The 12,730-nt window shown below is 40.8% G+C and overlaps 1 protein-coding gene across 2 annotated transcripts in view; it reads left to right on the plus strand.

Annotated features, from left to right (window-relative positions):
• The first annotated feature begins 9,669 nt into the window (after positions 1–9,669).
• NRIP1 (nuclear receptor interacting protein 1) overlaps positions 9,670–12,730 on the plus strand; it is a 528,410-nt gene continuing 525,349 nt past the window's right edge. For both annotated transcript variants that reach the window (XM_044072152.1, XM_044072153.1), the window contains exon 1: positions 9,670–10,036. The gene's annotated coding sequence lies outside the window, so the exon portion shown is untranslated. The remainder of the gene's footprint in view (positions 10,037–12,730) is intronic.

Below are 12,730 nucleotides of genomic sequence, written 5' to 3' on the forward strand. Positions count from 1 at the left end.
TAACTTGGACAATTGGATAGGAACAGGAAATTCTACAGTCATTATTTGGCACTTCTGTCTGTAATGGACACAGGCAGCCTGTAAAGGGTTCGTCTCCCAAGCCCTGCTTGTAAATGTTTCACTTCCCAAGCCCCTGCTTACACTTATTAAAAATACCAGAACTGGACAGAGATTTGGGATGCATTGTGGCCTTTTGCCTAGTACATAGTTACGAGCCATTAGTGTGGGCCTTAAAGCTCTGTGCTTGAGAAAACATCACTACCTTCACTACATTTTACTGTGAAAATGTTTCCTAGGGAGTTTTTCAAATTTAGAGTCAAGGATTAATGAATAAAAAGTTGCTTTTCAAAGCATCCTGATGCTAGTGCTACTGCTGAATCAGCTGCTATGCAAGATAATGCTGCATTTCCTTATTAACCAACTATAAATCAATATTCAAGATATGGAAGACTAAATAACTTTATAAGAATTTTTCCTGTATAAAATTCATAGGCAGTTAGTAGGCTGGTGGCCCAGGGGGGGACCTTTGATAAAGCAATCCCAGATTCTCAGATGCCCGTAAGCACTATCTGAATAATTGACACGTTCAAGGTCACATATTACACAAATGTGGGTAGCTGGAATCAAACCCTGCACCACAGGACCTACAGCTCACAAACTGAACCCTCTGTGGCAACTGCCACACATATTAAGAAGTCAGTGTGGCACATTGATTGCTCACAAAATGTAGAAACTCTTATGCACTTTATTTTCCCAAGCAGTGTTTGTTGCACATTGCATTATGCATGTAATACTGCTGTAGCATAGCTTTAGATATATGGAATCAATGTAACTAACTGTATCATACAGATATATACAATCAATGTACCTAACTGTAGCATACAGATATATACAATCAATGTACCTAACTGTATCAAATAGATATATGCAATCAATGTACCTATACCTAACTGTAGAAAATAGATATATACAATGTACCTAGCTGTAGCATACAGATATATACAATCAATGTACCTAACTGTAGCATACAGATATATGCAAACAATGTACCTAACTGTATCATACAGATATATACAATCAATGTACCTAACTGTAACATACAGATATATGCAATCAATGTACCTAACTGTAGCATACAGATATATGCAATCAATGTACCTAACTGTAGCATACAGATATATGCAATCAATGTACTTAACTGTAGCATACAGATATATGCAATCAATGTGCCTAACTGTATCAAATAGATATATACAATGTACCTAGCTGTAGCATACAGATATATGCAATCAATGTACCTAACTGTAGCAAATAGATATATACAATGTACCTAGCTGTAGCATACAGATATATGCAATCAATGTACCTAACTGTAGCAAATAGATATATACAATGTACCTAGCTGTAGCATACAGATATATGCAATCAATGTACCTAACTGTATCAAATAGATATATGCAATCAATGTACCTATACCTAACTGTAGCAAATAGATATATACAATGTACCTAGCTGTAGCATACAGATATATGCAATCAATGTACCTAACTGTAGCAAATAGATATATGCAATCAATGTACCTATACCTAACTGTAGCAAATAGATATATACAATGTACCTAGCTGTAGCATACAGATATATGCAATCAATGTACCTAACTGTAGCATACAGATATATGCAATCAATGTACCTAACTGTAGCATACAGATATATGCAATCAATGTACCTAACTGTAGCATACAGATATATGCAATCAATGTACCTAACTGTAGCATACAGATATATGCAATCAATGTACCTAACTGTAGCATACAGATATATGCAATCAATGTACCTAACTGTAGCATACAGATATATGCAATCAATGTACCTAACTGTAGCATACAGATATATACAATCAATGTACTTAACTGTAGCATACAGATATATGCAATCAATGTACCTAACTGTAGCATACAGATATATACAATCAATGTACTTAACTGTAGCATACAGATATATGCAATCAATGTACCTAACTGTATCAAATAGATATATGCAATCAATGTACCTGTACCTAACTGTAGCAAATAGATATATACAATGTACCTAGCTGTAGCATACAGATATATGCAATCAATGTACCTAACTGTAGCATACAGATATATGCAATCAATGTACCTAACTGTAGCATACAGATATATGCAATCAATGTGCCTAACTGTAGCATACAGATATATGCAATCAATGTGCCTAACTGTAGCATACATATATATGTAATCAATGTGCCTAACTGTAGCACACAGATACATGCAATCAATGTACCTAACTGTAGCATAAAAATACATGCAATCAGTGCACCTAACTGTAGCAAACAGATTCATGCAATCAATGTACCTAACTGTAGCATACAGATATATACAATTAATTTACCTAACTGTAGCAAATAAATATATGCAATCAATGTACCTAACTGTAGCATACAGATATATGCAATCAATGTACCTAACTGTAGCATACAGATAGATATATGCAATCAATGTACCTAACTGCAGCAAATAGATATATGCAATCAATGTACCGAACTGTAGCATACAGATATATGCAATCAATGTTCCCAACTGTAGCAAATAGATATATGCAATCAATGTACCTAACTGTAACATACAGATATATGCAATGTACCTAACTGTAGCATACAGATATATGCAATCAATGTATCTAACTGTTGAAAATAGATATATGCAATCAATGTACCTAACTGTAGCACACAGATATATGCAATCAATGTACCTAACTGTAGCATACAGATACATGCAATCAATGTACCTAACTGTAGCATACAGATATATGCAATCAATGTACCTAACTATAGCATATAGATATATGCAATGTACCTAACTGTAGCAAATAGGTATATGCAATCAATGTACCTAACTGTAGCATACAGATGCATGCAATCGATGTACCTAACTGTAGCAAATAGATATATGCAATCAATGTACCTAACTGTATACAGATATATGCAATCAATGTACCTAACTGTAGCAAATAGATACATGCAATCAATGTACCGAACTGTAGCATACAGATATATGCAATCAATGAACCTAACTGTAGCAAATAGATATATGCAATCAATGTACCTATACCTAACTGTAGCATATAGATATATGCAATCAATGTACCCAACTGTAGCATACAGATACATGCAATCAATGTTCCTAACTGTAGCAAATAAATATATGCAATCAATGTACCTAACTGTAGCATACAGATATATGCAATCAATGTACCTAACTGCAGCATACAGATATATACAATCAATGTACCCAACTGTAGCATACAGATATATGCAATCAATGTATCTAAGTATATACAGATATATGCAATCAATGTAACTAACTGTAGCATACAGATATATGCAATCAATGTCCCTAACTGTAGCAAATAGATATATGCAATCAATGTACCTAACTGTAGCATATAGATATATGCAATGTACCTAACTGTAGCATACAGATATATGCAATCAATGTACCTAACTGTAGCATACAGATGCATGCAATCGATGTACCTAACTGTAGCAAATAGATATATGCAATCAATGTACCTAACTGTATACAGATATATGCAAACAATGTACCTAACTGTAGCAAATAGATACATGCAATCAATGTACCGAACTGTAGCATACAGATATATGCAATCAATGAACCTAACTGTTGCAAATAGATACATGCAATCAATGTACCTAACTGTAGCATAATCATAGTAAATGTGATGTAAACATACATGCTGTGTATAGTGGGGATACAGTAGCTGTGTCTTTAAGGAGTACCAGTAGTTGACACTGCGAGATAATTGACTTTATCACTGCATTTCAGTAGGTCTTGCAGAATGCATATTGTGTCTAATGCCTCTCCATCAAATCATCTTGAGTATGTGTATATTTAATTGCATTCATATACTGCACTCTACTTTGTTATTTTGGCATATGGGACACACTTCACTGTTGATTTCATTTCCTAGGAATGACATCTGAGTGACCAGATTGGACTGTTTGATTTATTTTACAATAATGTTTGTCCCGGTTCTATGCATATACTAAAGAACCATGACTTGAATTTTGGCACATCTGTGAGTTAGCCTTCCCTAAGAATAAGAAATTATCTAATTCATGAAACATATTATAAGCCCTTGCTATGCGTGCTCTGATCCATTCGAAGAATGTGCTAAATTTGAAAGATACTTCACAAATTTAATTATTTTGTTGATGGCAGAACATTTAAAATAGAGTTTTTTTAATACAACTTGTTCTGACTATGTTTATTTAACCATTCTGTTATGCCTGTTTTCACCAAGATTCGTTTTAGCTCTGAGAGTAAACAGTTTACCCTAAGTATATTCCCAGCCTTGTCAGTTGGCAGCTAAGCAAAGAGCCTCGGGATTCTCGTGTTTCTCTCCTTGAGCTATGTCCTTGTTTAAGATGAAAACAGAGGGACTCTAACTTTGAAGTACATTTTGGTAACTTGTAGCACTAATCGTCTGTCCTAAACTGCTAGGCACAGTAAAATAACCCTGCCTTTTTTCTCTCCTTATCACTTTAAGTGTGTTGTAAGTGGCTGATCTTGACAAGACTGTAAAGCAACTCAGTCCCCCTCTCAATTGGTTGATAAAGCAGGTACTCCCAGCCAATCTGCCTCCCATCCAATGAAAACCATCCCGACCTCCCTGCACATTAAACGCACCATGCCTGTCCTCACAAAATAAGCAGTACAGTGACAGTGTCCCTTCTTGCTTGTCATACAGTCTACAGTAATCCATCCTTTATCATTTCCTACAACATACTTTAGGAAAACCTTTCTCTCTTGTGCACTGCAGTGGACAGCATATTTTACAAGTGTCCTGGTTTTTGCCTTAAGTTTTTCATAGGTTCATAGGTTGGTACTAGGCTATCGGCCCTAGGGCCTATGCAAGCCTAGCCATAACAATTCCCTGGATATTTATTCCCACAGTATTTACTTCTCTGGACCCCTGTCTAGCAGGGCGACTGACATGATCCCCGGGGTGAATTTCCTATCTCCCATCCAATCATCAAGGTTCCTTTTGAAGAGGGCCAATGAGGCGCTCTGCTTGACATGTATGGGCAGTCTATTCCAGAGTATGGGGAGTCTCTGGGTCAGAAACCTATCCCTCTAGCATGTTTTGTTCATTGTGATGACAAGGTTTAGATCCCTGGAGCGTGTGGCTCTGAGGGATTGGGATTTCTTTAAGTGGAGCATGTCCAACAGCTCAGGGTTTGACATGGCCTTGTATGTTAAGCAGAGATTGCCTCTGAATAGATGATATGCCACAGAGTATAGCTGGAGTTTTTTTAGATGGTCAGCATATGGCATCTGCTTTAAGCCTGTGATTCTTTTAGTGAGGCATTTCTGTGGCCTTTCCAGCTGTTGCAGATGTCTTGTGAGGTACATACCAAATGGGGCCTTATACTCTATAATGGGTCTAATGAGGGATGAGTACAGTGGGACAATGACCTCCTTTTTCTGGATGAAAAGCCCTTAGTGATGAGGTGTGCCACATAGAAGGATTTCCTGACTGTTGTGGTGATGTGGTTATCGAAAGTGAGAACACTGTCCACCTGTGTCCCTAAGTCTCTCATCACACTTTCGATGTTTAGTGTCCTGCCACCTATGTGGTAATTCATGGGTACGTTTTTTTTCCAAAGGGGATAACTATACATTTCTTGGCATTAAGCTTGAGCCCATGGCTCTGGCACCAGGCATCTGTTTCTGTAAGGCCCTTTTGTAGAATATCCACATCACTTGGGGATTCAATAATGGCTCCCAGTTTGCAGTCATCTGCAAAGTTTGTTAGCTAGAGTCCCTTAGTGTTGGCCTGTACTTCAGAGAAGTAGATGCCAAACAAGAGTGGTTCCAGGACTGTACCCTGAGGTACTCCACTTGTCACTTGTCTGGAGCTGGATTTGGAGTTGGCTACTTTTACAGTCTGGGTTCTGTCAGTAAGCCAGTTGGCAACCCATCGAGTGACGTAGGGATTTATGCCCAGCTTAGTAAGTTTATTTATGATTCCAGAGTGGGGGATGGTGTCGAAGGCCTTGACAAGGTCCAGATAGGCTGTGTGGACCACCTTACCCTCATCCACAGCTCTGAAGACTGATTCGAAGAAGTCAATCAGATTCAGGAGACAAGATCGGCCCATTACAAACCCAAACTGGGTGGGGTCCAGTATTTGAAGGTTGCCAATGTCTTTGTTTATAAGTTCCATGATAATGCGTTCCATGCCCTTGCAGATCAGGCTTGTCAGACTGATGGGATGGTAGTTCCCAGGATCCAAGGCGGATCCTCCCTTGTGGAGCAGGATAACTGTAGCTGTGCACCACTCAGTGGGCACGAAGCCTGTGGTGAGGCTATGATTAAACATGACACTTAGGTGAGGTGCCAGTTCATTTTGTAGTTCATGTAGTACACAGCCTGGGATGTCATCTGGTCCCATGGATGCTGGATTCTTAGCTTTGGAGAGTGCGGTTTCTACCTGTGTGGCCATGATTATCAGAATTTGGCAATCTTTTGGTATTGAGATGGGCCCTTTAGGGGGAGAGAGGAGGGTGAAGTTGGCACTAAATCGATCTGCCAGGATATTGGCAATATCCTTGGGATCAGTATATTTAATGCCATTCTGTTGTAGCTCAGAGCAAATCTGAGCATTGCCATTTAGATTCTTGACATAACTATAGAATGCCTTGTGGTTGTCTTTGGAATCTTTGGCAATTTTATTTTCGTAACTAGCTTTTGAGGATTTTATGAGGGATCTCAGCTTCTTACTGAGGCTGGTGAGGGTGCTTTTTTGCATCCTGGGAATTTTCTCTTTTTTGCAACAGTTTCTTCCTTCTGTTGTATAGTTTATTTATAGCAGGGGACCACCAGATTGGCTTCCTTGTTTTGGAGAAGAGCATCTTGGTTCTATTTGGGATGGCATGATTCATGCACGAGTGGATGTGCTCGTACAGTGCCTTAGTGTAGGATTCTGCAGTCAAACTTCCAGATCCCGCCTGCATGGGTATTGTGAAGTTTGTCACTTCTGACTTCAGTAGCTTGAAGTTGGCTTTGGAAAAGTTTTTTAAGGAGGTTTCCTTACTGGGGGGTGGGGCTGGGATGTGGATATCAAGGGTGATTTGCTTATGGTCAGACCTGACCAATGAGGTGGTGACTACTGGTGTGGAGCATCTATCTCCCATGTTGGTAATGACCAGGTCTAGGATATTGGAGCCCCTGGTGGGACAATGGATTAGTTGATCCAGGGCTTTGGAATTTATGAATTCCAAGAACCGTTGGCAAAAGGAGTTTGTACCTGAACAGTTTTTCCAATTAATGCCAGGGTAGTTGAAATCACCCAGTATTAGGGTGTTTGGTTGCATCTTAATATTTTCCAGTATGTTTAGAAAGGTGTAGTGAGACTCTTGGGGCATGGTGGGGGATCTGTAGCAAGTTACAGTTTGGATTGCAGTCTTACCTTGTGTTAGTTGCACTTGGAGGATCATAGGATCGTAGGAAAATACTAGGCTATCGACCTGCCATTTTAAGCCTAGCCGTTTCATCCCAATGTAATACCATGGAAATGCTAGTCAATACCCAAGATTGCATTTAGTGATGACTGCCCATGTCCAAGAAGGTTGTGGACACTATCCCTGGTATGAATTTATGGTTCCCCATCCACTCCTCCAGGTTCCTCTTGAGCAGTGTCATAGAGGAGCTCTGTTTCACATGAATTGGTAGCCTTTTCCAAAGATGTGGCAGTCACTGGAAAATAAATCTGTCCCTCCAGCATGTGCTCTTTAAGTTGCAGACCATATTTAGGTCCTTGGAATGCATAGCCCTAGTCCCGTTTGATTTACTGATGTGCAGCATATCCCCCTAAGAAGTCTATACAACATGGAGTATAGTGACAGGGACTTTAGTTGGTCTGTGTAAGGCACATACTTGAGACCCTTGATCTTCTTTGTTAGAAACCTTTGAGGTCTCTCCACTTGCTGCAGGTGCTTTGTATGGTACATGCTGAACGGGGCATTATACTCAATTGTGGGCTGGATTAGTGCAGAGTATAGAGGAGTTACAATCTCTTTTGCTCTTTAGGCGATGCCTTTACTAATCAAGTGTGCTATGTAGAAAGCCTTCCTTACTACAGTAGACACATGGTGGTCGAAGTTAAGGTTGCAGTCAACTTGTGATCCCAGATCCCTTACCACTTAGTGGGTACTTAGGGTATTGTTGTTGATTTGATAGTGTGAAGGGACATTGTTTGTGCTGAAGAGAATGATGATACATTTCTTTGCATTCAGTTTGAGACCATAACTAATACACCAGTTGCTGGCCTGTGTGAGACCCTTCTGGAGTATACTGACATAATTTGGGGATTCAATGATTGCACCTAGTTTGCAGTCATCTGCAAACTTGGTCAACCACAACCCCATAGTTTTGACCTGAACTTCTGAGACGTATATACCAAACAGGAGGGGGCACAGCATTGACCCCTATGCCACTCCGCTAGTAACAGGTCTGCTGGTTGATGTGGAGTCACCCACTTTGATACTGTGTGTCCAGTTTGTGAGCCATTTGGCAACCCATTTCACAATGAAGGGTTTACATTCACTTTGCTAAGTTTATTGGTAATGCCGAATGTGGGATGGTGTCGAAAGCCTTTGCCAAGTCGAGGTATGTGTGTGCACAGATTTGCCCTCATCAATGGCCTTGGCCCCACATTAAATCATACCTCTCAGCTGTCCAGATTATCAAAGAATGTTCAAATTTTGGTTTCATATCTTTTGTCTGTTTCTCATAAAGTTTGAGGTTTTCTGGCAAACCACCGAGAATTGCAGTCAATAAATACATATGCGTCAGAAAATGCACGTCAATTCAAAGGCTGTTATTCTATGAATTTTCTAAGTGTATAAGAGCAATATGTAAAATCTGTCCCTCCATTATTTTGGGCTTTGCCCAGATTTCTTCTTATGGTAACAGTTTGCGAGGTATGCATTAAACGTATGATCCTCCAGTACGAAATAATAGTAAACACTATCGTTTAGCACTTCTTATCCTACAGAAAACAGATATTAAAATAAATCATATTATAACTTTCATCCTGATTAATTTGAGTTTTGTGCTGCATTTCTCACTTTGTTTAGGACGCTATTCTGATAACAGTTCAGTAGTTCTGCAGGATAGCTATCCCTTACATTGCTGGAAAACATATACCCATCCATGCACCACTGTCTGCAGATAAAAATAATCCAGTTGAGCTCCACCCTCCCTATACTGTATTACCCAGGCTGAGCCCGCCTACTTCCCCCTGTCACAGTATGATAGCCCAATCCCGGGGCTGTCTCACTGTGAGGGACTCAGGATAAGCCCACCCCTCGTGTTTCCGGACCACCTACTCCGCCTGTTTACAAAAAAAACACCGTTTAGCCACGCCCCCTTTTCGGATGTATCGCTTTCTCTTCCTGTCGGCTGAAGCTCGTACCGTGTTAATCACGCCCCTTAGTGAGTGTGCACCGCCCTGTCCTTAGGAGTCAGTGCAGTGCTACCCACGCCCCCCCGTCTGTGCGCACCGCCCTCTCCGCAGGGCCCAGAGCGATGTTAGCCACGCCCCCTCGCTGCAGACTAGCTCCAGTAGGGTGCCCCGGACGGAGGGAAGACGGTCGCTACCGTTGTGTGCTCTTACTGCCGTCCGCCTGCGGCTACTAGTATTGTTTTACCCGCACACGTACTGCTGTCTGGGGGCGGAAGCTCGACCATCCAGCCTCCCCGTTGTGCCTGACTTGGCGGGGTTCGCTGTATCGCGGAGGCGGTGCATTTGGCGATGTGACGCGGTGACCGTAGCAGCGGCACTCAGACCTCCGGATCTAATGGCTGTCACGTCTCGGTGTTGGCACGTATTGCGCCGGGATGTGTAGGAGAGCCACTGCGGTGATTCACGTTTGCTTGGGTGCGACTTCAGCTAGAGGTTCTTCTGGTTCGGGACCCCGGACATCTGGGTAGGTTGGGGGCTGCGGCCCGTTGTTTGTATGTCGGTATGGGTCTGTAACGTGGGGAGATGCACCATTCCGGGCCCTGGCAGACAGAATCAGCCATCGGATTGTGTTGTTAGAGCTAACCGTGTAGGTAAGGGAGGCACATTGTGAGGCTTTGGAGGCACTTCCCCTGGATAGCTGCTGCACTACCTGAAGCTAGCCTCTCCTTGCTGCTTTGGTACTTCTCAGTTCTGCTGGGTCAGGCTGGCTTGAATGCATGCTGTCTTTGGACCACCAGTTGAGCTTTCTTAGGTTGTTTTTATTGGCAGCAGATCAATGAAGGGACTCCAGCTTGGACTTGTTGTTGGTGGAGAGCCCGGGACACTGGACACTAAGAGCACGAAGCATAGGTGATCGTAAGTGACCATCCCGTGAAAGGTGGCCTGGTAGCACCATGTGGTCTAGCGTGTGTGTACATACAGAATGCTTTTGAAAGAGAAGGAATACATCCAGGAAGCCGAGGCAGGACTTACTGTTCTCCGCAACGGGAAGTGTGTCATGTCAGGTTAGGGTTGGCTGGTTGGTAGCTAAAACCAAACTTTGTGTCCACAAACGGTGCCCTAACGGCACAAACAGGGTTATCATCTGATTTTATTCAGATCATGACATGTAGTGCTGAACACATGATGATAAGGGAAGAGCCGTTTTTATGCCAGTCTTGCTCTTCTACTCGAAGCAGTGTAGAGGGTTGCTTTGTGAATTGGCAGGCATGGCGACTAGGACCGACGGATCTGTGTCCATGTCTTCCTTATTGATGTACATTTTTATATGGAGGGTGTGGGAATTGAACATTGGTTTGTAGAAGATAACAGTAGTCTACAGCATTATGCTGGCAACTTGATAAGCGTTCATTGCTCCTGCTAACTTAAGACACTATATGAATAGGGCTCTCATTTTGTAGGCACATTTGTCTGCTAACTAGTTTTACACTAGTGGTGAAATTGGAATCTCCTCACTGTTACTTAAGTGAAGATTATCTGTTTTATATAAAAATCAAAAGTGAGCAACTGAATGCATGCTAAAAACTTATTGGTGAAGAGGGGGAAAAGCTAAGACAGCGACACTCCAGACATTAAGGGATGAATATAATTTCTGAGAGTTTAACCACATATGTGAAAGTACTATCTTGTTATGTGGCTGGGAGTGAGTCTTCCCTTTTATTTATTTATTATTTGGAATGGTATCTAACCTGTGAGCCTATTAAGATACTTGGGACCCAAATGGTTGGGGGGGGGGGGGCTAGGCTTGTAAGGACCTTAGTGGCCGTTAGCCGAGCCTAAGACACTTTTTAGCCCCAAACTGGACCAAACACAACAAAAACATCTTGCTATATAGGTAAAGGCTTGAGAAAGAACAGATGCCCTGTATAAATTGCAAAGATTAAGGGTACAAATTAGTGCTTTTGGGGATCCTGCAATTTTTTTTTTTCATGAAGATTGAATGTACTCATGGAAAACAGGTACTCAATTCAGCCAGCCAGGGCTCTAATTTGTGCAGCCTAACAATTTCCCTGTCTTGTTGTGCAAACTTTTGACTGTAAATACAGCTAACATTTTGTGTTATACATACTAAGGATTGGACCATGTTGAAGTGTTTCACTGCACATGTTTAAGAATGTTTGGTATGTGGTTTTATGTATTACAGTGTATTATTATTACAGAGGTCTGTACATATTTACAGTAACAAACCTTCACATTTGTTTACTGTACTACTGCATACCTGTAGTTTATTCATGTCCAAAATAATAATCCTCGTATGAATGAATACAGGAAATAGTCAAATGTGAATGGGAACACCCCTCACTGTGGATTATGTATTGTAACCACCCCCACCCATATTATGTATTGCCAACATAAAAAGTTGCTGACAGGTGCCGAAACACCTGTGTCCATAAACACAGGTAAAAATTTATAAAATGAACAAACTCTGTCCATGTGCTTTGTCTGACATTTGAACTCGGTCAGGGCAGTTCCGTTCACCAGGCGGACAAGCCTAAACCCAGATCACCACATGAACACCCTGACCTAGTTCAAGTTTTTGTACAATCAGGTTACTGTTTCGATTTCTTGGTTATGTGGCAAATACTCATTTAAGTGTTTAAAGTTTTAGGGCATACCTTTATACAGAAATATAATGTTTTTCCATTTTTATATGGCAGCATTTTTTAAGTTGTTCATATAGCAGTATATTTTTTTTAATTATTCATGTCAACTTTATAACCTGGAGGGGTTTAGTATTTATATACAGGCATCTTTTATTACATTTGACCTGTTGCACTTTTCCACAGGAAGTTTTCAGGATCTGTGGTAGGCCTAAGACATTTGGCAGTGAGTATTTTTTATTAGAATTTAGCAACACCTGTTTGCAGAGTATATCGCTGTTACCCTAATCATCACTAATGCTGACAAAGGGAGAGCAGATACTTTTCAAGAGGACTGTTCTTAGTTGTAGTGGACTGTAGTGACCACTGTCTAATTCTGATACTGGTTATAAGTGGCATAATTTACAGACTCAAGGCATTCATCAGATGCTAAGGCCCAAAAATGATTCCAGTTTGGCTACTTCCCTTCTAGGATGTAAAACTGTTCTGAAAGGTAACTGATCTCATCTTCTTTAACAAATACAGCAGAATGTTACAGGGTGTCTATAAAAATAATA

Source organism: Protopterus annectens, chromosome 5.part0, assembly GCF_019279795.1.
Source record: "Protopterus annectens isolate FY-2018-M chromosome 5.part0, PAN1.0, whole genome shotgun sequence".
Taxonomy (NCBI): Eukaryota; Metazoa; Chordata; order Ceratodontiformes; family Protopteridae; genus Protopterus; species Protopterus annectens.